The sequence below is a fragment of the Balaenoptera acutorostrata genome, chromosome 6 (genome assembly GCF_949987535.1).
Source record: "Balaenoptera acutorostrata chromosome 6, mBalAcu1.1, whole genome shotgun sequence".
Taxonomy (NCBI): Eukaryota; Metazoa; Chordata; class Mammalia; order Artiodactyla; family Balaenopteridae; genus Balaenoptera; species Balaenoptera acutorostrata.
The window spans coordinates 20,743,944-20,770,637 of record NC_080069.1 but is presented as its reverse complement, the minus strand read 5'-3'; the positions used below and the strand labels follow the sequence as shown (position 1 = coordinate 20,770,637).

The following is a 26,694-nucleotide window of genomic DNA, read 5'->3' as shown; positions in this document are numbered from 1 at the left end:
TCAGGTTCCCTGGGAAATGGAATTCCAGTGCCCAGACCCATCATTCTAAAACCCGAGAACCACTCCACTGGGAAAAGAACCAGGAATTTGCTCAGCTATATGATCTTAGTGTAGACTTTGAATCTTCTGAAATGATTTGGAAGTCTGTGTTTACATTCACTTTTATTTTCTAGTTAGAGAATTTAAATGATCATCTGATTATCAAAACACCCCAGGACAGAAAACCTGCTAACCTTTAGCACCATTGTTCACCTTTCTGCAAAGCCGTAGGAAAATGGAACCATGATCAGATGAGATCAGATTTGAAATTAACAATAGCTACTAAATACTTACAAAGGGCCAGTGTCTAGGCTAAGCCGGCCCCGTGGACGATCTCATTAGTCCTGGGGGCAGGCATTATAACCACTGACATTTTATAGATGAGAAAGCAAATCCTTGGAGATGAATTTCCCCAAGGTAATGCAACTGGTCAACTACAAAATTAATTCCCAGGCAGTCTGGCTCTAAAGTATTGATAGTAGGCGTAACGATCAAACACCCATCTCAGCCTCATTGCAGGAGAGAGTTTCCAGATGCAGAAACACTCCAGGATCTCAGAGGAAGCTCCACTGCTCTGCACTCTGAAACCAAAAAGGCAAGGTGAACCACTGCCAAAGAAAATTTTTCTCCTCTATTCTGATTTGTGTTGTATCTGCACAGTTCTTTGAATAAAATGGCTTTATTTATTTTATAGCAGCTGGCATATTTTTAACATTTCTTTAAAATCTTCTACAAGGAAAGGCTTATCTCCAGAACAACTCATTCAAAGAAATATCAAAGTTGCAGCTCTGTCAATCGCTGGCAGCATGACCCTGGGTAAGCTGCTCAGGTTTGCTGTTCCTTTTTGTATTCTTTATATTATTATTATTATACCAATGCTATAAGGGAAATCATATCACTTCATTTTATGAAGCATATAAAACCCAAAAACCAAACTATTTTTTTAAAATGGGAGGATAAATATAGATAGACCCCTTTAAATAAAAAGCATACATATAAGATTCATACCAAAATAAAAAGGAGATCAAATTATGTAGCTCATTATAAGAGTAATCCCTGGAGATTAAGTCAGATATATATATATATATATATATATATATATATATATATATATATATATATATATATATATATAATAGAAACACAAGATTAAGAAATGTGTTAATATAATGCCCCACATCAATAAGTAAAATGATATACTGATATGATAAATTCTGAAAAAAAATTTAATATCCAATCCTACATTTTAAAAAAAATGAATAAATTATGACTCTAGGAATCCTCCCTTAAAATAACAACAACAACAACAAAATTAGCTCAAACCCACAGCTTATCCATTTGTTCCATAAACATATTAAGCTCCAGGTATTGTTGTGGGTGCTTATGATACATCAGTGAGCAAAACGAAGATCTCAGCCCTGTGGAGATTGCATTCCAACTATGAGGAGAGTCAAGGGGAACAGATGATAAATAATAAGCATAATATGTACATAAATTACATAGTATCCCTATTAGTTATCTATTGTTATGCAAAAAACACCCTCAAACTGGGTGGCTTAAAAAAGCAACCACTCATGCTTCAATGGGTCAGCTAGGCTCAGCTGGGCACTTCTTCTTCTTCACACACCAACATTGGTACCATGAGTGTCTGGGAGCTCCTGGAACCTGATGTCCAAGGTGGGCCACTCTCGTGGCTGCAGGTGGATGTAAGCTGGAAGTCAGGAGCTCAGCTGGGGCTGTCAAGTAGAGGCATATATGGGGCTTTGCATGAGACTGGAGCTTCCCAGGGAAAGGAGGCTGAGTTCCAGTGGAGATCATCTCTCAGCAAGTTTTCCATGAGGAAGGAAGCCAAAGCTGCCAGTCCTCTTTAAGGCTTAGCCTGAAAGTTGCATAGCATCACTTCTGCCATACTTTACTGGTCAAAGAGCTCACAGACCTAAACCAGATTCAAGATGTAGAGAAATAGGCTGCCTCTGGATAGGACACATGACACCTATGGGATAAGTTGGTGGTGCTATGGAGAAAAGTGAAAAGAAAGCATAGTCAGAGGAATCAAGATGGAGAGGTGATTTTAAATAAGGTAGAGTAGGTCCCATTGAGAGGCAATGTTTGAGTAAAGACAGGAGGCAGGAATCTAGGAAGGGCAGGGCCCTTGTTATATTCTGGCGGTAGAGATGAAAGGATTTATCAATTATTGGCTGGGGATGGGGGTGGTGAGAGGGAAAACCTCCAGAAGGATGCAGCTGCCATCAACAAGAAGCAGATGGCAGAAGACAGAGGAGGTGGGTTGGTGTGGCAAGGAGACCCAGTGTTTAGCCTTGGTCATGTAGATAGGCACCAAAAGGAGATGACCAGAGTCATCTGCAGGCCTGAAGTGGAGCCAGGATGCAGCTGTAGAGCAGGAGTCTTTAAGCCATGAAGCTGGTGAACTCACCATGGGAGTTCGGGTCCCACCCCCACCCCCTGTGAGGAGGGCAAACCAGAAGTTCAGGGGAGCTTGCTCTCTGAAACCCGGGCTCCAAGGCCCCTCCCAGTCTATGACCCCCACCAGGCCACTGGTCATCAGTGGCCTTGCATCCACAGGGTACTCCAGCCAAGCCTTCCAGCTGCCCGGGGGGTGGATAGAGATGTCACTGTTCATCTCACGGATCCTCCTGCCTTTCCCGTCTCCACCTCACAAAATATGGAAGGATGCTGAGGGCAACCACTTGTTTCTTGTGGAATCCTGGGAGCTTTTGAGCTCCAAGGGGAAGGGTGGCCTCCAGGGGGGAGGGACCCTTCTGTGACCCCAGTCCAGAGTCCCCGTGGGTTTTCTCCTCAGTTCCCTGAGAAACAGATACTCTTCCCAGGCAAGGACTAAGGTTTGATTTTTTTTCTAGTTTACTCTGATAAAAACAGATTCTTCAAGCACTTGGTTTCACCAAGAGACCTCACCAATGGCCTCAGCCCTGCTGCTTGTGAAACACCCAGCCAAGCCGTCTTCTCTTTTCTCATTTTTGTTTTTTTGTTATGATATCCACTCTATTATACATTTTTAAAATTTTTATTTTATACTGGAATATAGTTGATTTACAATGTTGTGTTAGTTTCAGGTGTAGAGCAAAGTGATTCAGTTATGCACATACATGTATTTATCTATTCTTTTTCAGATTCTTTTCCCATATAGGTTATTACAGAGTACTGAATAGAGTTCCCTGTGCTGTACAGTAGGTTCTTGTTGATTATCTCTCTTTTTCTGACCCTGGCTGTCACCACAACTCAGCCAGGAGGTTTGTCATGATCCCTGAGTCTCTCCCCTGAGAGGAGTTAACACACCAAAATATGTAGAATCATCATTTTAGGTTGGGATAATATATATATCAATTATGCATATTCTTAGTTACTTTCCTATGCTTTCCTGGTTTTCCATGAATTTGTGGCATTTTTACATTTGAAGAAAGAAAACATATATTTCTGCATCACCCAAGTGGCATAAATAGCCCCTTGTCAAAAGCCCCAAGAACAAGAAAGCCTGGGTCACAAACAACATACGAGACTTTGTGGGAGAATCTGAGCTTTGAGTAGGTAGAAATATTATAAAATGCTGCTTTTTTGCTATTAAAACTTCCTTCTTGACTTAGCAGGATGAGTAGCACCCAAATGAAGTTTTTCTTCACCAGAAGTTTCTCCCAGAATAGAAACTGCCCACAGTATTTTTCTTGGGAATAGATGCGTATGGCAATGTTCACCGTTGACATTGTTAAGCTAACACACTCTGTTATGCAAAGTTAAATAGAAAAAGCAAGGTTCTATTTGCCACTTTCATTGTTACGCAAACTCTGCCAACTGGGGTAAACATACATTCACTAGTCAAATGCATTCAACACTTGTATTCTTAGTGTGTACATTCCTGAAATGCCAGCAGCTCACACGCTGGCCTGGTTAGCTTAGCATTTTGGTCTCAAAGCTGAGGCAAGTGGCCCAAATCCTTTTCTTATCCTTCTCTGTGGCACTTGAGGCCCACAGCAAAAGGAAAATTCTGGTAGTGTTCTTTAGGTGAAGGTAAGGTTTCAAATGTACCAATCTCCCCAGAGGGCCACCGTTCCATAGATGAAAAACAGCCAAACAAAAATTAAGCAGCTGGCCCCCTGTAAATCCAGGTTCTGGGGTTTGGGTCTTAAAACAGAGCACCTGTTGCAAGTAAGCAGGTGTTATGGGATGGCAGCTGTGAGATGCTGTTATGTAGCCGGCTTGTATCAACAAACACAGGGGGTCTTGTCAGTCTGACATGTGAAGATAGGGTGATAAATGAATTTTGTTACAGCTCCTTCCACCCCAGCAGAGAGAAACGGGAAGAATTTAACAGGGTCACTGCAAGCAGTAAGGAAAAACACTCATTTGCCTGGGTCGGCCAGACTCTTGGTTGTCTTTCTGCTGGGTTTCTATGGTAACGATGTTCATCGTAAGTGCAGAATGGTAACTAGTTCAATCTCTGGACCTCATGCCCATCAGAGGTTGAGAGTCCACCCTTCCCACTTTCCTTTGGCGTCAGTGATCACAAGGAAAGGAATGTGCCCTGGAATGAAATAGCTAAGTATTTAGGCACTTGGCCTTTGTAGTCCCTCCCAGAGAGAAGCACGCAAAGTGAGGGGTTCTGGGGGGCGGGATAGGGGAGGCGAGGAGGTTGGTATTGGACCCAAACCAATGGTAATAACCCAGATGTTCAGCTTGTCTCGGGATACAGAGTAATTATTTTTATCCTTTCCACCATTGTTGGAATTTTGGTTAGATTAATTTCCTAATAAAAAGTTTTACTAAAGAATTTCTTTTGTAACAGAATCTTGGAACCACCTCTGTGCATGTTCCAAACAAACACAGGGCAGTTTTGCAAAGACAGACCATGAATCTCTGTGAAGGATACGAGTGTGTATTATCAGTGTCTGATCTGTTACTTGAATGCAGACACAGAAAACCCTGCATAGTCGCCCCGGGGTCAGAAGGAACCACTAGGCACGACCCTGCAGAAAATGATCCTGACTGCAGCCCCCCAGGTTCACAGCTAATGCAAAACACCTGATGACACCCTGATATCCAGATGGCAGGGCTTCACTCTGCTGCCTGGGACCCTCCAGACAGGGCCCATTCCTTTGGCTTCTACATTGTCAGAAACGTGTCACCTGGAGCAAGTGAAAGGGCAGCCTCGTCGTTCTTACACAGGCCTATCCTCATTATTGTTACTATTATTTCATTAATATTAACACTAAAAGGGTTCTGACTTTTTATAATAATTAAATTGTTCCTTCTTCCCTGTGTATCTTTAGCTCCATATAGGAAAATGAAATATTTTATCATGTTTTTAAGCCTCTATTTGAGTTTACTTTGGTAAAGTCAAACTCAAGCAAAACTCAGAAGATCACACCGTCAGAATGTCCAGGGGGAAATGTGTTCTGCACCGCATCGCAGGGGTAGAATAACCTGGGCATTGCACCCAACCCTCTTCTGACATAACCCGTGGTTGGCCCAGGGCCTCTGGTGATAACAGGGACCTGTTGCAAGCAGGAGGATTATAAGATGAAGGGTGTATTTGCTGCAATGTTTGATCTTAGAAGGTCAGGCTGTGCGTATGAGGAGGCAGAGGTCAAGCTAATATTTCTGGTGCTTTTCTTGCCAGTTCTGAGCAAGCATGTTCTAAGAAGCCGGTTTGTTATTTTGGCCAGTGACTGTTTATCATGATGCATTTGGGGGACAGGCTTTTGGTTGCAGGGAGTCCTGACAGTCCCTGATATTTACATAAATAAGCCTTCAAATATTGACTAAAGGTGTAATGTGAGCAAGTGAATTTCAACGCACTGGGGTTGAAAGACAAAAAAAATAGTAATTATGAGGACACAAAGTTGAGGAGAATGCAGTTCATACTCTGTGACAATTCTTTGAATCCACACGTAAGAATTTGCCGTCTGGATTTTTCTTCCACACCAAATACTTAAAGTTCCAAAAGCCAGATAAAATGCTTAGAGATGACCTATCAATTCTAAAAACAAAATATCTGGCCAAATCGATGGTGAAATAGAAAATTATTCACCTGCAGAATTGCAGATGAAATTAACTAGCCAAAAAAAATAATTCAAAGAAAATTACTTGTAAATATTGTGGCCTATTAGAACACCAAAATGTTATTCACCTCACCTTCAAAAAATGTTGAAACAACACTATCTTACTCTTTACAGGAACCCTGAAAAGCTGGCAATACAGATACAATCCCTTTTACAGGAACAGTCAGGAAAAGGGAAACTGCCTTATTTAAGTTTACACGTGGCTTAAAATAGATCCATAATCCCTGGCGCTGTCCAGTCGGCCGGCACAGCTCTACCACGGCCTTTCTGCTGAGAGACCAGTACTGGGATGCCACCAATGGGCCATGCACCAGGCAGGACCTCCTGAGGGCACCCTGCCCACCCAAGTTGGTGTTGCCAAAGTTCTTCCCTTGGGGATCTAACAGGATCCCTTGATCTGATTCTTATTTGATTTTCCAGTGGCTCATAGCCCCTTCTCAATCATTTTTGGTTTCTGGGCAGGACAGCAGGAATGTTTTCCCAGCCCCCAAACACAGCTGTCCCAGCCAGGCCTAGAAAGCGAAAGCTTGCTCCTGAGAACTACTGCTTGCCTTACAGGAAGGAGCCGGAGGTTTCCCTGAGCCCAGACCCCTTTACTGGAAAGCAGCTGCAGACGCCAGTGTGTCTCTGGTGCACTCTTCCTCGGGTCCTTCCCCTGGGTAGGACCAGAAACACAGGCAGCCCATGGGGAGCTGCTGCTCCCACCCCCAGCCTGCTCCCGTGCACATTCTAGAAGAAGGTCCGCTTTCAGGCAGGGCAGTCTATTCTCAGATTTGCTAGGTCAGAAACCCAGCCAGACCCATGCTTGGTAATTCTGCAGGGAGGGAGGCGTAAGCTGATTCTGCTTCTGAGATGCCCGCTCTGGCTCTGCCCCAGCAGCGGCAGGGTGCCTTTTGAAAGGGGAGCACTGGGACCAGTGCTATTAGGCAGCACCCCATCAGGCATCCCAGGGCCCCTCATTCAAAGAAGGCACCTAGGCACAGCCTGGCAAGGCTACAAATCCCCTGGACAAACTGGTTACCCCAGCAGGTCCCTGCAGCAAAACCTTCTGCCAACTCAGATTAAATAGAGACAGTGTACTTATATAATGTGTGTGCATGTATGTCTGTGTATATACATACATACATACGTATATGCATACATACCTATATACACATATATAAGTATATATAATAGACACATATAAATATAACCATATATTTATACATATGAATGTATGTACAATTAACAATTTAACTATTGTTAACTATACCACAAGTACAGAAAGCTGCATAAAGCAAACATGAAGGCTAATAAAGTATTTTTATTTTTTTTAATCTCCTGGGGTTTTTTGTTTTGAATTTTAAAATTTTATTTTCTTTTATACAGCAGGTTCTTATTACTTATCTATTTTATACATATTAGTGTATATATGTCAATCCCAATCTCCCAATTCATCCCACCACCCCCACCACCCCCCTGCCGCTTTCCCCCCTTGGTGTCCATACATTCATTCTCTACATCTGTGTCTCTGTTTCTGCCCTGCAAACTGATTCATCTGTACCATTTTTCTAGGTTCTACATATATGCGTTAATATCCAATATTTGTTTTTCTCTTTCTGACTTACTTCACTCTGCATGACAGTCTCTAGATCCAACCACGTCTACAAATGACCCAATTTCATTCCTTTTTATGGCTGAGTAATAGTCCATTGTATATATATGTACCACATCTTCTTTATCCATTCGATTGTCGATGGGCATTTAGGTTGCTTCCATGACCTAGTTATTGTAAATAGTGCTGCAATGAACATTGGGGTGCATGTGTCTTTTTGATTTATGGTTTTCTCTGGGTATATGCCCAGTAGTGGGATTGCTGGATCATATGGTAATTCTATTTTTAGTTTTTTAAGAAACATCCATACTGTTCTCCATAGTGGCTGTATCAATTTACATTCCCACCAACAGTGCAAGAGGGTTCCCTTTTCTCCACACGCTCTCCAGCATTTGTTGTTTGCAGATTTTCTGATGATACCCATTCTAACTGGTGTGAGGTGATACCTCATTGTAGTTTTGAATTGCATTTCTCTAATAATTAGTAATGTTGAGCAGCTTTTCATGTGCTTCTTGCCCATCTGTATGTCTTCTTTGGAGAAATGTCTATTTAGGTCTTCTGCCCATTTTTGGATTGGATTCTTTGCTTTTTTAACATTGAGCTGCATGAGCTGTTTATATATTTTGGAGATTAATCCTTTGTCCGCTGATTCGTTTGCAAATATTTTCTCCCATTATGAGGGTTGTCTTTTCGTCTGGTTTATGGTTTCCTTTGCTGTGCAAAAGCTTTTAAGTTTCATTAGGTCCCATTTGTTTACTTTTGTTTTTATTTCCATTATTCTAGGAGGTGGATCAAAAATGACCTTGCTGTGCTTTATGTCACAGAGTGTTCTTCCTATGTTTTCCTCTAAGAGTTTTAGAGTCTCCAGTCTTACATTTAGGTCTCTAATCCATTTTGAGTTTATTTTTGTGTATGGTGTTAGGGAGTGTTCTAATTTCATTCTTTTACATGTTGCTGTCCAGTCTTCCCAACACCACTTACTGAAGAGGCTCTCTTTTCTCCATTGTATATCCTTGCCTCCTTTGTCATAGGTTAGTTGACCATAGGTGCATGGGTTTATCTCTGTGCTTCCTATCCTGTTCCATTGATCTATATTTCTGTCTTTGTTCCAGTACCATATTGTGTTGATTACTGTAGCTTTGTAGTATAGTCTGAAGTCAGGGAGTCTGATTCCTCCAGCTCCGTTTTTTTCCCTCAAGACTGCTTTGGCTATTCAGGGTCTTTTGTGTCTCCATACAAATTAAAAAAAATTTTGTTCTAGTTCTGTAAAAAATGCCATTGGTAATTTGATAGGGACTGCATTAAATCTGTAGATTGCTTTGGGTAATATAGTCATTTTTGCAATATTGATTCTTCCAATGCAAGAACATAGTATATCTCTCCATCTGTTTGTATGATCTTTAATTTCTTTCAACAGTGTCTTATAGTTTTCTGCATACAGGTCTTTTGTCTCCCTAGGTAGGTTTATTCCTAGGTATTTTATTCTTTTTGTTGCAATGGTAAATGGGAGTGTTTCTTTAATTTCTCTTTCAGATTTTTCATCATTAGTATATATACTAATCTCTTGCATATAGGAATGCAAGAGATTTCTGTGCATTAATTTTGTATCCTGAGACTTTACCTAATTCATTGATTAGCTCTAGTAGTTTTCTGGTGGCATCTTTAGGATTCTCTATGTATAGTATCATGTCATCTACAAACAGTGACAGTTTAACTTCTTCTTTTCCAATTTGTATTTCTTTTATTTCTTTTTCTTCTCTGATTGCTGTGGCTAGGACTTCCAAAACTATGTTGAATAATAGTGGCGAGAGTGGACATCTTTGTCTTGTTCCTGATCTTAGAGGAAATGCTTTCAATTTTTAAGCATTGAGAATGATGTTTGCTGTGGGTTTGTCGTATATGGCCTTTATTATGTTGAGGTAGGTTCCCTCTATGCCCACTTTCTGGAGAGTTTTTATCATAAATGGGTGCTGAATTTTCTCAAAAGCTTTTTCTGCACCTATTGAGATGATCATATGGTTTCTATTCTTCAGATTGTTACTATGATGTATCACGTTGATTGATTTTTGAGTATTGAAGAATACTTGTATCCCTGGGATAAATCCCATTTGATCATGGTGTATGATCCTTTTAGTGTGTTGTTGGATTCTGTTTGCTAGTATTTTGTTGAGAATTTTTGCATCTATATTCAACAGTGATTTTGTTCTGTAATTTTCTTTTTTTGTAGTATCTTTGTCTGGTTTTGGTATTAGGGTGATGGTAGCCTCATAGAATGAGTTTAGGAGTGTTTCTTCCTCTGCAATTTTTTGGAAGAGTTTCAGAAGGATGGGTGTTAGCTCTTCTCTAAATGTTTGATAGAATTCACCTGTGAAGCCATCTGGTCCTGGACTTTTGTTTGTTGGAAGATTTTTAATCACAGTTTCAATTGCATTACTTGTGATTGGACTGTTCATATGTTCTATTTCTTCCTGGTTCAGTCTTGGAAGGTTATATCTTTCTAAGAATTTGTCCATTTCTTCCAGGTTGTCCATTTTATTGGCATCGAGTTGCTGGTAGTAGTCTCTTAGGATGCTTTGTATTTCTGCAGTGTCTGTTGTAATTTCTCCATATTCATTTCGAATTTTATTGATTTGAGTCCTGTCCCTCTTTTTCCTGATGAGTCTGGCTGAAGGTTTATCAATTTTGTTTATCTTCTCAAAGAACCAGCTTTTAGTTTTATTGATCTTTGCTCTTGTTTTCTTTATTTCTATTTCATTTATTTCTGTTCTGATCTTTATGATTTCTTTCCTTCTCCTAATTTTGGGTTGTGTTTTTTCTTCTTTCTCTAGTTCCTTTAGGTGTAAGGTTAGATTCTTTGCTTGAGATTTTTCTTGTTTCTTGAAGCAGGCTTGTATAGCTATAAACTTCCCTCTTAGAACTGCTTTTGCTGCATCCCATAGGTTTTGGACCATTGTGTTTTTGTTGTAATTTGTCTCTAGGTATTTTTTTATTACCTCTTTGATTTCTTCAGTGATTTCTTGTTTATTTAGTAACGTGTTGTTTAGCCTCCATGTGTTTGTGTTTTTTACGTTTTTTTCCCTGTAATTGATTTCTAATCTCATAGTGTTGTGGTCAGAAAAGATGCTTGATATGATTTCAATTTTCTTAAATTTACTGAGGCTTGATTTGTGACCCAAGATGTGATCTATCCTGGAGAAAGCTCCGTTTACACTTGAGAAGAAAGTGTAATCTGCTGTTTTTGGATGGAATGCCCTATATATATCAATTAAATCTATCTGGTCTATTGTGTCATTTAAAGCTTGTGTTTCCTTATTTATTTTCATTTTGGATGATCTGTCCATTGGTGTAAGTGAGGTGTTAAAGCCCCCCACTATTATTGTGTTACTGTCGATTTCCTCTTTTATAGCTGTTAGCAGTTACCTTATTTATTGTGGTGTGCCTATGTTGGGTGCATGTATATTTATTATTGTTATATCTTCTTCTTGGATTGGTCCCTTGATCATTATGTAGTATCCTTCCTTGTGTCTTATAACATTCTTTATTTTCAAGTCTATTTTATCTGATATGAGTGTAGCTACTCCAGCTTTCTTTTGATTTCCATTTGCATGGAATATCTTTTTCCATTCCCTCACTTTCAGTCTGTATGTGTCCCTAGGTCTGAAGTGGGTCTCTTGTAGACAGAGTATATATTGGTCTTGTTTTTGTATCCATTCAGCAAGCCTGTGTCTTTTGGTTGGAGCGTTTAATCCATTCACACGTAAAGTAATTATCGACATGTATGTTCTTATTACCAAGCAATTTTCTTAATTGTTATGGGTTTGTTTTTGTAGGTCCTTTTCTTCTCTTGTGTTTCCCACTTAGAGAAGTTCCTTTAGCATTTGTTGTAGAGCTGGTTTGGTGGTGCTGAATTCTCTTAGCTTTTGCTTGTCTGTGAAGTTTTGATTTCTCCATTGAATCAGAATGAGATCCTTGCCCAATAGAGTAATCTTGGTTGTAGGTTCTTGTCTTTTATCAGTTTAAATATATCATGCCACTCCCTTCTGGGCTGTAGAGTTTCTGCTGAGAAATCAGCTGTTAACCTTATGCGAGTTCCCTTGTATGTTATTTATCGTTTTTCCCTTGTTGCTTTCAATAATTTTTCTTTTTCTTTAATTTTTGTCAGTTTGATTACTATGTGTCTCGGTGTGTTTCTCCTTGTGTTTATCCCTCCTGGGACTCTACGTGCTTCTTGGACTTGGGTGGCTATTTCCTTTCCCTTGTTAGGGAAGTTTTCGACCATAATCTCTTCAAATATTTTCTCAGGTCCTTTCTCTCTCTCTTCTCCCTCTGGGACCCCTATAATGAGAATGTTTTTGTGTTTAATGTTGTCCCAGAGGTCTCTTAGTCTGTCTTCATTTCTTTTCATTCTTTTTTCTTTATTCTGTTCCGTGGCAGTGAATTCCACCATTCTGTCTTCCAGGTCACTTTTCCATTCTTCTGCCTCAGTTATTCTGCTATTGATTCCTTCTAGTGTAGTTTTCATTTCAGTTATTGTATTGTTCACCTCTGTTTGTTTGTTCTTAAATTCTTATAGGTGTTTTTTCTATAATTCTTTTAGGTCTTTGTTAAACATTTCTTGCATCTTCTCAATCTTTGCCTCCATTCTTTTTCCGAGGTCCTGGATCATCTTCCCTATCATCATTCTGAATTCTTTTTCTGGAAGGTTTCCTATCTCCACTTCATTTAGTTGTTTTTCTGGGGTTTTATCTTGTTCCTTCATCTGGTACATAGCCGTCTGCCTTTTCATCTTGTCTATCTTTCTGTGACTGTGGTTTTTGTTCCACAGGCTGCAGGATTGTAGTTCTTCTTGCTTCTGTTCTCTGCCCTCTGGTGGATGTGGCTATCTAAGAGGCTTGTGCAAGTTTCCTGATGGGAGGGACTGGTGGTGGGTAGAGCTGGGTGTTGTTCTGCTGGGCAGAGCTCAGTAAAACTCTAATCTGCTTGTCTGCTGATGGGTGGGGCTGGGTTCCCTCCCTGTTGGTTGTTTGGCCTGAGATGACCCAACACTGGAGCCTACCCAGCTCTTTGGTGGGACTAATGGCAGACTCTGGGAGGGCTCATGCCAAGGAGTACTTCCCAGAACTTCTGCTGCCAGTGTCCTTGTCCTCATGTTGAGCCACAGCCACACCCTGACTCTGCAGAAGAGCTTCCAACACTAGCATGTAGGTCTGGTGCAGTCTCCTATGGGGTCACTGCTCCTTCCCCTGGGTCCTGATGAGCACACTACTTTGTACGTGTCCTCCAAGATTGGAGTCTCTGTTTGTCACAGTCCTGTCAGAGTCCTGCAATCAAATCCCGCTAGCCTCCAAAGTCTGATTCTCCAGGAATTCCTCCTCCCATTGCTGGACCCCCAGGTTGTGAAGCCTGACGTGGGGCTCATAACCTTTACTCCAGTGGGTGGACTTCTGTGGTATAAGTGTTCTCCAGTTTGTGAGTCTCCCACCCAGCATTTATAGGATTTGCTTTTATTGTGATTGTGCCCCTCCTACCATCTCATTGTGGCTTCTCCTTTGTCTTTGGATGTGGGGTATCTTTTTTGATGAGTTCCAATGTCTTCCTGTTGATGATCTTTCAGCAGTTAGTTGTGATTCTGTTGCTCTCGCAAGAGGGAGTGAGAGCATGTCCTTCTACTCTGACATCTTGAACCAATCTCCCTAATGAAGTATTGTAAGACAAACACTCTATAACCACCACCCATGACCTGTGATAAACCCTTCCCAGATAATCTATGGGCCTACCCCCCAAATCACATCCCCTTCCCTTCTACAGAACCCATGAGGCTGAGTTTTATGGTCATCACTTCTCTATTTTTCTTTGTAGTATTTTTACCCAGGTACATTTCTACACCATGAAATTTGGTTGCCAGCTTCCACACCAGATATAGGTATACATATACATGTATGTGTCTGTGTGTGAGTACACATACAGATGTCTGAACATGTTTAGAAAATAATTAAGGTTTCCCCTCTCACCATCATGTCAGTGTACTGCACCTTTTAATGCCATTAATGGGATAAACAATAAACAAGTATTAGATGTTAATACCACAGTTTTAAAAAATGAAACTGCACATGAGACCTCAAGTATAAGCCCCAGAGACCAATTCCTCCAATAAGTACTAAGCCACACCCAAAGCCACTAGGATCCTCATGTATGCCCCCAAACACTCTTTTGCAAATTTCACCTAGGGGGACCCTAGTGAAATAGTCTTCATCTCCAAAAAGCCTCTCATTTTCCTTAGGACAGAGGCCAGTGTCAGGGTGGAGGGGAGCTCACCATACTACACAGCATGGCCAGCCAGGGAGACCCTGTGGCAGCTTGGGCTGGCTTGTGTCCATTTGTTGGAGCTGATTGCCAAATGTTCATGAATTTGGGGACCAGTTGTTAGGCATGGCTATTATTAAATATTTAAATGTATATAATGATCATTAAATAAATGATATTAAAATCCAAGGTAATAAATACTGATAGCTCACCCCCGATATTTCACCATGCTGTATCATCTGTGATCTTCAGGTTATTTGCATCTGTGGCATCTGTCTGGTGGAAAGACTTCATAATGGTGACCCTTGCATATCTTGTTCCAGCTCTGTGTTTGGTGACATCATGCTGGTAGCTGGAACTCTGGCATGATGGAGGAAACTGGTAAATGCTACAAACTAGGAACCCATCACACACGCACACACACACATGCACACACACACACACACACACACACACTCACAGAGTCCCAGTTTGTCCTCCCAAGCCCCCAAATATTAAGAACTGGAAACCAAGCATCTTCCAAGGTAGCCTTCCCGATGTGAGACCTTGAGTGGTTTCCCATATTAGTGCCTCACCCACCACTCCAGAGAGAAAGTACAGGCAGGCCCAGAGCCTGAGGCAGGACTAGTGGAGGCCAAGATGTGACCAGACCTAAGCAAGGGCTGGTGGGGGGCTGAGGACCCCTCTGAGAGGGCCAGCTGCTCACCCTCAGGGTCTCTCAGGCAGGCAGCAGGGGCTCAAAGTCCTCTCGGACACTCCCTGCCCTTTGCAACATCTGTCTCCCCTGGAAATAAGGGTGGGTCTGCCCAGCCACCAGCCATGTAGCCCCCTCGATCACACTGGTAACAAGGGGGCTTACCTAGTGCTGGGGTGAAAATCAGGAAACTGTCTCCTGCTTATTGGGCTTCTGATCTCTTCTGGATATAGTGCTGTGGTATAATAAGAAATAAAATTAAGAGAGGGGCTCGATATTGAGTTATGTAACAATGCCTAATGATTTAATCAATCTTGTCCATGTGATAAAACCTCCATAAAAGCCCCTAAGCTAAAGGGTTCAACAAGCTCAGGGTTAGAGAACACATTGATGTGCTGGGACGGGGGTGGGCCTGCACAGGGCGTGGAGGCCCCACGCCACCGCCCACCCACACCTTGACCTATGCATCTCTTCCATAGAGCTCTTCCTAAGTTTTTCCTTTACAATGAACGAGTAATAGTAAGAAAAGCACTTTCCTGAATTTTGAGAGTAGTCCCTGTGAATTATTGAACCTGAGTAGAGTTTTGGGAGCCTCCAAATTTATAGCTGGCAGATTAGAAGTGTGAGTGATTCCTGGGACTTGTGTCCAACATCTGAAGTGAGCACAGGCTTGTGGCTCTGAGCCCTCAGACTGTAGAGTCTGTGTTAACTCTAATTAGTGTCAGAATTGAATTGAATTATTGAACACACAGTGGGTGTTGGAGAATGGAGAACTGTTGTTTGGAACGACACCAAACAAGCGCAAAGGCGGAGAAAGTGCTGTGTCCTCTCTGAGAATGCCAGTGTTCCTTGTCATTCTCTAAGCCTGTTTCCAAGGGAGTGCACAGTATCTTCTGCTTGACTTTGGAAGGCGATCTTGCCCGCCCCCCCCCCCACCCCGCTCCATTGCCTGGCAGGCTCCCGAAACTTCCCTCCCATCCATCATTATAGGGCTCAGCCATGTCCAGAAAGCTATATCCCACCTCTCCCAGCTTCTCACATGTGCTCCACCCACATCTCCAAGTCTCCAGGTCCAGAGCCTCTTCTGATGGTGCCCTGTGCCCCAGCCTTAGCACACCTCCTGCTGTGTCTCCCTGGCAGCCCTCCCTTCCATTTCTGTTCTGGGGCAATTCACTGCAAATTCATCCTGACCACAGGCATGGGCAGCAAGGGGACAGGCCTGGAGCAGAAATGAAACCCCAAGGCTGAAGTTGATCTGCAAAGGAAGTTCCATCTACAGGGAAGTCAACAGGAGCAGATTCCAGCCAGCTCCAATGAAAGAGAATGGAGAGATGGCTTACCCCCTCCCCTCTCCCTGAGCAAAATCACTCAGTGTTCCTTTGAAGAGCCCAAGGTCACATCCAAAGTGCTTCTGGTTATCAGTGTGTAACTCCCATTCCCAGCCCTTGGCAGGGACCTCAGTTTGCGTGGGAAGGGGGAAGAGACAAAGTAAATCAAAGAGTTTGAGGGGAAGGAGAATTGTAACAACATAAAAGCAAGATTGGAGCCAACATCATCTAGGGTAGAGGCTGAACTCGGCTACTAACTAACTGTGTAAACATAAGCAAGTCACTTACTTGATTTCACAGATTCTCCTTAAAATAGAGGCAACGTAAAATCCTTATTTTGAAGATAAAGTGAGGAGACCCCAAGAGAGACCCTTGTAAATGTGATAACACACAATGACAGGAAAGGCAAGATCAACAGGGGAAGGCTGAGGCCACCCAACACCTAGGGTCACCCCAGACACACAGGACTCCAGCTGGCCCTGCCCCCTCGTGGCAACCCCAGGGGTAGCCAAAGATGCCAGTCTGAAGCAGTGTCCAGAGGGAGCTGGGACCAGAAATTGGAAATGAAACAGAACAAAAATTGAAAACAACGCAAATAAAGACGTGAGACTACCGAGGCATCTTGTTTTCACTGAAGTGATGAGGCTTCAGCCAAAGAGAAAGGGATGCAGCCCAGTGATACTGAGACCTAGTGTCAGATGCCTGACCATCTGTAGAGCGGGGATAAAATGCACATTTAAAATGTGTTTTCTCCCCCATCAGCTATTCCCTTACACAGGGAAAGCAGGCTTGAAGACATGTTTTCAATCTTTTCAATCTCTTTCGGTTCAAGAGAATGGGACTTTGACAAACAGAAAGAGAGCAAAATAGTCCCTGGAACTCACAATCATCTAGTATTTGAATGTGTCAGAAACAGCTTGTTTTTGTCTGAAATGACGTAGCTGCCCCTACAGGTCTGTCCACCTGTATGTTCTGTTCCTTTCACTCTGGGAACAAAACAAATGGTGTGATCAACAGTTGACAGTTTTCTGCGGAGCATTCTGTGTGCCGGGTCCAAACACAGCGGCTCTCACAACTCACCCCAGGTTCTCTATAATTGATTCTGGACAACTGGAAACATGTTCAAGGGCATGCTGATTTCATCAAGGTTTTCTCACAACCAAGCAGCATGCGTGAGACAAACATTCAGAAAACAGACCCCAGGGAAGGCTGAAGAGGGCCAGCGAGCACCCCAAAGGTGCTGCAGGTGGGGGGCTCGGGGATGCCGCTGCCGAGTCAGGCGGCACTGGGTAGGATCCCAAAGGGTGCATCCCTTAGAAATCAGATGCAGACAACATATGTAAAAATGAAGGCAGGTTTCACAATACAGTGATGTCGCTCTCTAAAGAAAGCTGTGGTTCTCCAACTGAGGTACACAACCAACCCTCTGGGGTGGTGGTTAAAATGCAGTTTCCCATGCCCCTCCCCCAGAGGTGACTCTGGATTGGGACCACACTCAATTAATTCTTACCTCTCCCACTGACAAGCTTGTTACTTTGTCACCTTTGTGTGCCTGAGGTTACCTAAGTTAGGGGCCTCATCTAGACCCCTGGGACACTAATGGCTTTTTTATTAGTTTTTCAGGGGCTGTAATAGTTCAGTGATGTAGTGTCATGTGTCTGGCACACAGAAAGTGTTCAGAATACATTGCTTTTGATAATATGATAAGGCATCATGTGCTTCTCAGATTCCATGGAATTCTTTGCTCTAGGTATCCATCCTTCTCCATTGTCACCCTGGTTCTTGGATCAGTCCAATACACAGACTCGGGGAAGGAATCTTGTTGAGTCAATGTCCTTGCAGGTTCTGTCTCTTAGCAACAGCCCAGGCTCTTGCTCCTCCACCAGTTGCAGCTGAGTGACCGAGACCTAACCTGCCCTTTGCCTGCAGGCCACAGCCGGGGGGGTGTTCTATGATGGGACAACAGGGGCCCCTCTTCAATACAGTTATTTAATTGAGCCTGTATTTACAAACAACGCTTTTCACCCTCACTGAGTCAAGCAGGAAAGGCATTTGTAAAATGGCATTAGGAAGCATGCATCTCAGGAAGGGCCTGAGGACTAGATGGGATAGCTCTGAGCCATGACAGTACAGGTGGCACAGGTGGCTCAGGTATGGGATGGAAGGCTCCCCTCTGGCCTCTGCCACTACTGCCTTTCAAAGCTGCATGCCTCCCTGCAGCCTACCAGAGGGCAGGTACAGAGGATCCTTGCTCATGGCACCTGTGTCTTCCAAAGCCAGGCCGATGGACCAGGCATATCGGGGGGAGCCTGCCCCTCGTTGCAGGCAGCCATGAAACTAGCTTCCAGATCCCTTGGGGTCAGGGGTCCTGAGGTCCCCGGGAATTCTGAGCATGGACAGAGTATGGAATGCATCCGACGCCCCAAGGCAGAATGGCACGGGAGCATTGGGGAGGCACTCAGGATCTGGTTTCTCCTCAGTCCAATCTCATCTCTGCCGTGTCCCCCTCCCGAGGAGAGAAGTTAGCACCCATCCAGGGGCACAATTCGCTGCCCCTGAGCCCTCTCAGATGCTGACCACAACCATCTCTCACAGGGCAAGTAGCTGTATGAGCCCAGGTTCCTGGGAAAGCCCTGATGGCCTTGGGAAACAGCTGACACATCCTAATGCCCCTCCCCCTTTCTGCAGAACTGCTGCTCTCCCGACTCTGCCTAGCACAGTGTCACTGTTCTCTTTACCAGATAAACCGCTGCTAAGCAGCTCCTAACTATAGCCCCAATCTTCTCTCTCCTGAGCAGAAAATTCCACAAGGATATTCTGTGTCTTACAGCCCTCCATCTGAGACTCCATATCAGTCGGGGTAGGAGCCCTGTTCATGCCTCCTGTTTCCCCAAGTCAGCCACTGTGGCCACGGACAGAGGCACTGGTCAGCCATCCCAGCCCCAGGGCCCAACCCCAGCTCCCTTCTCTGCCCATGTGGGGTCAGGCCACCTTGACTGGCAGCTCTGCAGGAACGTGTAGGGTGTGAGGGTGGCACCCCCAAGGAAAACAGCAACAGGATGCTGTTGCTAGAGGTGCTGATACCACACACACACGTAAGCACTCACACACATTCACACACACACACACCTGCACTCACACTCACTCTGATACACGCACACAATACACAGTTATACACATGCACTCACACACATATACACCAATAGTCACACAAGCAGACATGTTTACATACACACATCCTCATACATACACATGCACTCACACACATATGCACAGATGGTTGCACAAATACATGTATACACATATACAGACTCCTATACACTCACACACAACCTACCCTCACAGATACACACACACATACACACTCACACATATACACTTGTGCACACACTTATGCTCACACATGCTCAAACACTTACACACTCATACACACTCACCCTCTGATATCTCCCAGATGCAGGGCCTCGTGGTAGCACTTGTGACTAGAAACGGGGGGAGGAGGGCCACAGAGTGGTACCCAGCCCATCAGGATGATGGAAGCTCCCCATATTTCTAAGAAACAGAAACAGAACCAGAGAGGAGGGATGGGTCCCACCTGCTTTGTCTCAGGAGATGAGAGGAGGCACACAAGGGACTATTGAATGTCCCAGTTGGAAGACAGCAGGAGTCAGGGGTCGAGGCCCAACTCTGAGGTCAGCTTGGTCTAAGTGTGGATGAAGTAGCCACGAGGGTTCGTTTTCTGCAGGGGGATTTCTTCTTCCCCATGGGGCAGGGTGCGAATGTGAATCATTCATTGAGGAAGCGGCCCCTGGAGGGGCAGGGGAGTGAAGACAGACAGGGAATGGGAAGAAAACAGGGAACAGGCTTGTTAAATTTTCAGGGTTTTGCAAGCCAGTTGTTAAGGTCAGCTATTATTAAAAATTGTGATATCAACATGCAATTACATAAACTGTATCAAAACAAAGGCACTGCTAACACTCCTGCTTCCCTATTTTAGCACGTTTTCCTATCAGCCAGCTCCCGAGGCTGCCGACCCCCTAGGGTGGCGCTGACACAGCTGCCACCTCCAATTCAGCCAGGGTGGGAGCATTTGCCTCGTGGGAACCAGCAAAGGCTACGAATGCAGATACTTGTGCTTTTCTGGAGAGCCAGTTGTTAAGGCTTTATCAGTACATGCCTGGTTGGACTGTGCATTATTGAGTAGGTTACCTGGGGAACCCTCTGGGGAACCCTCTAGAACACTTGCCTCTGAGTCATTCCAACCCAAGCAATTGTCCACCGGATCCTGTCACTCATTGGCTAAAGCCAGTTCCCAGGGTATTGGAAGGGGGGGGTGGGGCATGTGTGCCCTGTGGTCCCAGGAAAGGAAGACATCACATTGTGCAGGGGGGATGGGAAGAATAAAGCTCTGGATCCACCGAGTGGTTTACAGATCACAGTGGACCTCAGCACAGAAAAGCCAGTTCTTTCTACAACCTTCTATCCTTTCATGCTAAAATGCTCTACAGCTCAGCATGCTCCAGGAACTCTGCCTTTGAACACACTCCTGTAGTCAGGAGACAGCAGACACCACGAGGAAAGACTGTGTGAGAAGAGGAGGATGGGACATTCCTGGCAGCTCCTGGCCCTTCGCAGCCCATCCTGCCTCTTCTCACATCATCTCAGGACCTGGGGACCCAGCCGTCGGCCAAGTCTGACAACTCAGACTCAGTTAGTAGAGATCAAGTGTGCGCTCTTTGAATGTATTTCTCCCTCATCCAAAAGCACGAGTTTAAGATGATTTCCTGACTCATCCATGACTTCCCTTGCAATCTTCCAGTTTACTGTGTTAGCGAGCCGATTCGGTTGACTAATTTCCTTTTTTGTAAAGAAATACAGTACCCTGAAAAGAAAAGGATGAAGTGGTTGACTCAGAATGACCCCACTTGGGCTTTCTTTCAGTGTGACCCTAGGTAGCACTTAGAGAAAATAAAGCCGTTGGACATGTTTGCCGGGAACAAAAAAAAGCGATTCAAATTTCTTGTATTTCAGACTTGGTTCTCAGCTCTCCAGGCAGGGGAATGAGTCACAATGACAAATTAATCACATGTGAACTCCTAAAACCCAACTCCCAATTCAAAAACACAAGCTGCCGTGAAACTATCATTACCTGCTGCAAACCCAAACAAGCCTGAACTCCATAACCCATTCCCTGGGCAGGTGCAAGTGCCAGACAAAAAGTGTCAGGAAGCTAGCCTGTCAGAATGTGACCTCTGTGAGTTCACACATACCCAGGCCCCAGACAGTCCTCATTACTGTAACAGCGGCGACGACAGAGCCTGTCTCTGTGGCTCTCTTGCTCCACCACACCCAACGTGCATTAAATCACTGTTTGCTGATCAGGCCTCTATAGGTGTGGAGGTGAATGCCTCCATGGCCATTTTACAGATAGGAAAACAGAGGGAGAGTAATCTGAGCATCAATCGTTGATTGCATTAGAATGATTAGAAATTGGGACCGGTACACATCATGCCTAGACTTAGCAGTAGTTCAAAATATTTGGGGAGTAAAACTTGTTACTCAATTTCAAGTGAGAGGTCAGTGCTTGATTTGTATAAGGACTGTCATACATGGATCACTCCCATCAAACTCCTTTTCATCCCTGACTTCAGATTGCAAGAGGTCAGATATCTGTTTACGAGCTATGTGTACCTTTTTTTATATAACTGTGATATTGTGAAATCTATAATAATTTTTACTTACTTAAAAGACAGACAATCAGTAGCATAAGTTGTCTTTTCATTGAGACCATTTTTCTCATAAGTCATGCTACTGTTGTCAAATATATCAAGGCATTGTCTATACATCCATCTGGTAGGTTCTGATTTCCTTCTTTCTCCCACATCGAGATCAAAACCCTTCCATTTTAAACCTTTTTGTTTTTCCACTTTACCTTCCATTCTCTGGGCATGGTAGCAACCATCCTGATGAGCCAAATATCAGAAGCTTTCACCACATTTCCTGGGCATAACAGGAAGCCCAGAGATATGCATGATATTTCCCTGCTGAATTTCTTACCAATCAGCTTAGTGGCACTTGAAATTCATTTCTCATTGATTTAGAAAAATAATGTGATATTTCCTGCACTTGAGTGCAGTGGAGCATATCAGCTAGTATTAGATTGGACTCCATAAAACAGAAGTCATATGTCAGCAGCTTAAAGAAGATAGGGATTATTTTTATCCTGCATAAACAAGTTTAAAGAAGCAGTCCCAGGCTCCTTCTAAAGTTCCAATTCACCATCCTCGGTGAGTGGCTTCCAACTTCAAGGCTACCTCCTGGTCCAATATGACTGCTGGAGTGTAGCCATCATGTCTGCATTCCAAGCAGGAAGAAGGATAAAGGTGAAAGGGCCAGAAGTAGTATGCCAGTCACTCTTCCTTCTTTTAAGGTGCTTTCCTGGAAGCCCCACCCATCATTTCCTGCTTAAATCTCAGTGTCTAGAATTCAGGCACAGCCACACCATCTTACAGTGTAGGCTGAGAAATTTGGATTTTATAGCTGGACTTATTGTTATTCCCAGTAAAATAAGGGTTCTGTGGCTAAGGAAGAAAAGAGAGGTGAGTATTGACTGGGCAAATTGTAATCTGCCACATAAACTAAAATTAATGATTAATATGTGTTCCTACCCACAAATTTTTGCTTACAATTTCTTAGATACCTGAAAGTCTATTTTCCTCAGATTCAAAACTCTTGACTTAGAGACTGATAGTTCTTCATTAACTTTCTTGTATTGTTATTTCAAAACCCCTTACATTACGGTGGTATTATAAAAAATAATCATAACATTTACTTAGCAGTTGACTGGTGGAACTGACAAACAACTCTTCTAAAATAACCCCAGGACTCTATGTGCTTCTCAGTAAAATGAAGTTACATTTAACTAGCACAGAGCCAGCCACGGAGGACAAGATCAAGACATATTTTGTACCAAATATATGAAAGAAGATATTTTTCATTCCTAACATTCTTCAAAAGGGTGTGCTGCTCTTCTACTTAAACCATAATAGGAGTAAAATTTTGATCCACAAATAGAATAGAATAGAAAGAGAAAAAGAAGAAAGGTTTTGCTGAAGCATTTGAAAGAGATTTCGAAGCGAAAACAAGAGAGAAGAAAAGGGTGACAGAGGATGCTTTTGCCCAAATGAATTTTTGGAAGTGAAGTTAATTTAGCTGTGGCAGATGTACCACAAGGGGAAATAAGAACCAATTTATTATGCCCCTGAGGGGGAAGGGAGGACATGGGAGGACAACCTTCAGGCAGGATGCCTATGGAAACCAGAAGGTGGTGTGAACCACCAGGAAGACTTGGCTGCCCTCCCAGGCGAGAGGGCAGCATTAGGTCAGGAGAAAGGAAAAGCCAAGATGTGTTTATATCTGACCAAATGACTTTTGTTAATATATACCTTTTGCATTAATTTTCAGGCATCTCATCTACTTTTGAAAATTTCCAAATAGATTGAGGGTAGTGATATTACTGCCCATTGGGCAGTCCTCTCTCTACTCACAGAAGAGTGGCAATAGCTTCCTTGTCATTGGGGCCATGAGAGGCATTTCCTACCCATGCCCCATCACCATCAGATCTTTCAGTGAGAGTCATCTGTGAGAAGGCATGGGCATCTATTCCTACGCCAAACACAAGCAGGTGTGTGTGGGGAGACTGAAGCCTTGCCATGGAGAGACCCCATCAGCTCTCATCCCACTAAGCCCTTCGCCTGAACCCACACTTCCTCTTCCCTTGTCAGGAGATATTTTGACTATGAAAGTGTGTTTTGGGATCCATGATCCTTGTCCCACTGGCTCATTCTAAGTCTTTTTGTTGGGATAACTCTCTACTCCGATGGAAACACTTTATTATCATCAGCACAAGATAGGAAAGCAGAAGCATGATTATATCAAGACTAAACAGGAACATTTAAAAAAAATGCTGAAGGGTCAGGAAGGACAAACTTCAGCTTGCCCTCATTGTAAAAAGAACAGGTTGAAATTCACAATCAGACACAGGATGGAAAGGGTTACCTGGAGCACGCCCATCCCTAACTTTTGCTGGACCCCCTGAACAAAAGTACAAATGGAGGCCCATGTATAATAGGTTAAATATTTTAAAGTTATCAATTGAGCTTACAAACTGTTGAATAGAATATGCTCTATTCTTCCACCTTGACAAATATACCTCCATAATGACTTGGAAGGCCAGACTGGAATCTAGAATTCTCCTTTTCCTTGGAGGCATTGACGTGAGAAGACAGCTTCCAGCCCTAGAGCGCGATCATGGCCCTCCTTTCCCCTTGGCAGGCTCTGTCCCCCACCCTTAGGGCCTCTCATGCATGTCTACACAGCCTCACACCCATGCTCTGTCCACCCCCTCCAGCATCCCTTGACCACTTTTAGGTCTGGGTAGAGACCCTGGTGGTGAGGTTCACTCTCAAGAGGATGATGTAGGGTGGGACCTGGGGGCAGACTGAGGTCTGTTGGGGGCAGGAAGAATACTCTAGAAGGTGATGCAGTCTCTGGGCAGTCTTGTACCCTTGGCTCTGTGGACTTCTCATCCCATGGGGAGGACCCAGAGCAAAGGTTTTTCTTGCCCAGGTAAGGTGTGTTAGAGCCCTGCCAGATAGAAGAATTGCAAGAAAGTCTGCGGATAGTTCCCTGAACTGTAGTACATGCAAAAGCAAGTTCAGTAAGCTCACATATATTACCAAGGGTTGGGGGAATCCAGGAAAACCTCCATAAAAGCAATTTAGTTTGGTCTTAAAGGATGGGTAGACATGAGAAAGAAGACAGTCTCCCAGGCAAGATAGTATTTGAACAGTCTGTTCAGAATAGGCACGGTCAGAAAGGAACTCAAACTTTGGAGTACAAGATGGTAAAGAAAGGATGGAAAAGGTGCCTTGATTGCTCAACTAGGAGAGTGTTATGAGCTGAACCCTGTCCTCCCCAAAATATACGTTGAAGTCCTAACCCCCAATACGTCAGAACATGACCTTACTTGGAATTAGGGTCTTTGCCAATGTAGTCAATTTAAGATGAGGTCATTAGGGTGGGCCCTAATTCAACATTACTGGTGTCCTTATACAAAAGATAAATTTGGGCACAGAGACAGACACACACAGAAAGAGAAGCCTATGTGATACTGAAGGCAGAGATCAGGGTGATGCTGCTAAAACCAAAGAACAGCAAAGTTCACCAGCAAACCACCAGGAGCTGGGAGAGAGGCCTGGAAAGGATTTTCCCTCACAGCCTCAGAAGAAACCAAAACTGCTGACAACTTGATCTTGGACTTCCAGCCTCCATAACTGGGGGACAGTAAACCTCTGTTATTTAAGCCACACAGTCTGTGGTTACAGAGCCTGAGCGAACTCAGAGAGGGAGTTTGCCTATGTTCTGCAGAGGGTGGAGAGCCATGGAATATTTTGGAGCCAAGATGTAACATGATCAAAGCAATGTTATCGGAAGATTAATGTAGCAGGTGTGAAATGTGGCAGGTGATAGAAGGTGCATGATTGGTGTTCGCAATGGCGTTCGGCTGCTCTCTTAGCAGCCAGCTGTGGACAGGTTCTTCAGTCCTTGCAGGCTGATGAATGTGCATGCCAGCCGTGGACGGCATGGTTCCCGTCTGCTTGTTGTTCTCTACCACGACTGTAAGCTCCCTAGGACTGGCAGAGCTGGCATTGATGATTTGTACAGCAAGATGAGAAGGGCTCACCTCACCCAGGCAAGACAGCCATCCACCTGCTCTGCCTATACATCATCCTCTCTGTGGATTTGGTGATAAGGAGTGGTCCAAACCCACCCATTAAGCCAGCCACTGAAGAGGGGCCCATATCTTCAGCGGGGGGTCCCATGACTTTAATGGCACAGAATCTGGGGCTACTTTATTGCAAGGTTAATGAAATGAGAACAGACATAGGGACGAGGAGGGACTCATCCACAGTCATATTTTACCTGAATTTGCATTGTCACAGGCTTACCACAAGGGCTTAATTTAACTTGTCTCCATGCAATAACCAAATTACTTATGTTGACTCTAGGTTCGTATTGGAAAGTCAATTTTGTTTTCTGTCCTCACACGAGCTTGGATCTACCAGAGCCTTCAAGAGAGGAGTGTACCTAAGGGCAGATGGTAGTGTAAGGAGAGAGTTTGCAGCATTCTCTAAAAGATAGGAGATCAATTTCACAGCAAAAGCAACAGTAGCATGTGTGGCCTCCTCTCCTAAAAGCTCCCTGACCTCTTTGACTGTCTTATGCATCTGACACAGCAGAGATTAGGCTATGCCATGACAATGCACAACTGAAAATCTCAGTGCTTGGAACATCCAAGGTTTAGTTTCAGCCCATTGACATAGATAGCTCAGAGCAGCAAGGCTGTCTGCTCATCTCTGATGCTCAGAGGCCAGGCCCCTGGGGCAGCTACCAACTTAAAAACCGTCCGGTACCACGTGGGAGGTCAAAGAGCTCTGCGAGGCCTTGAATTGAAAATCAAGTATTCAGCATGGAGGTGATGTGGTTCACTCAGCTTCTAACTCATGGCCCACCTAGACCTAATGAAGCCAGAAGAAAGGGCTGTTCTATTCTTGGACATGGATTTGAGGACAGCAAGACTTG

At 43.7% G+C, this 26,694-nt stretch overlaps 1 long non-coding RNA gene across 1 annotated transcript in view; it reads right to left on the bottom strand.

Moving 5' to 3' along the window:
• LOC103012951 (uncharacterized) overlaps window positions 1-26,694 on the bottom strand; it is a 62,420-nt gene that overhangs the window by 3,330 nt on the left and 32,396 nt on the right. The window contains exons 2-3 of the long non-coding RNA XR_452078.2: window positions 14,888-14,957; window positions 14,241-14,388 (exon numbers count right to left, since the gene is read on the bottom strand). This is a non-coding gene — a long non-coding RNA (uncharacterized LOC103012951). The remainder of the gene's footprint in view (window positions 1-14,240; window positions 14,389-14,887; window positions 14,958-26,694) is intronic.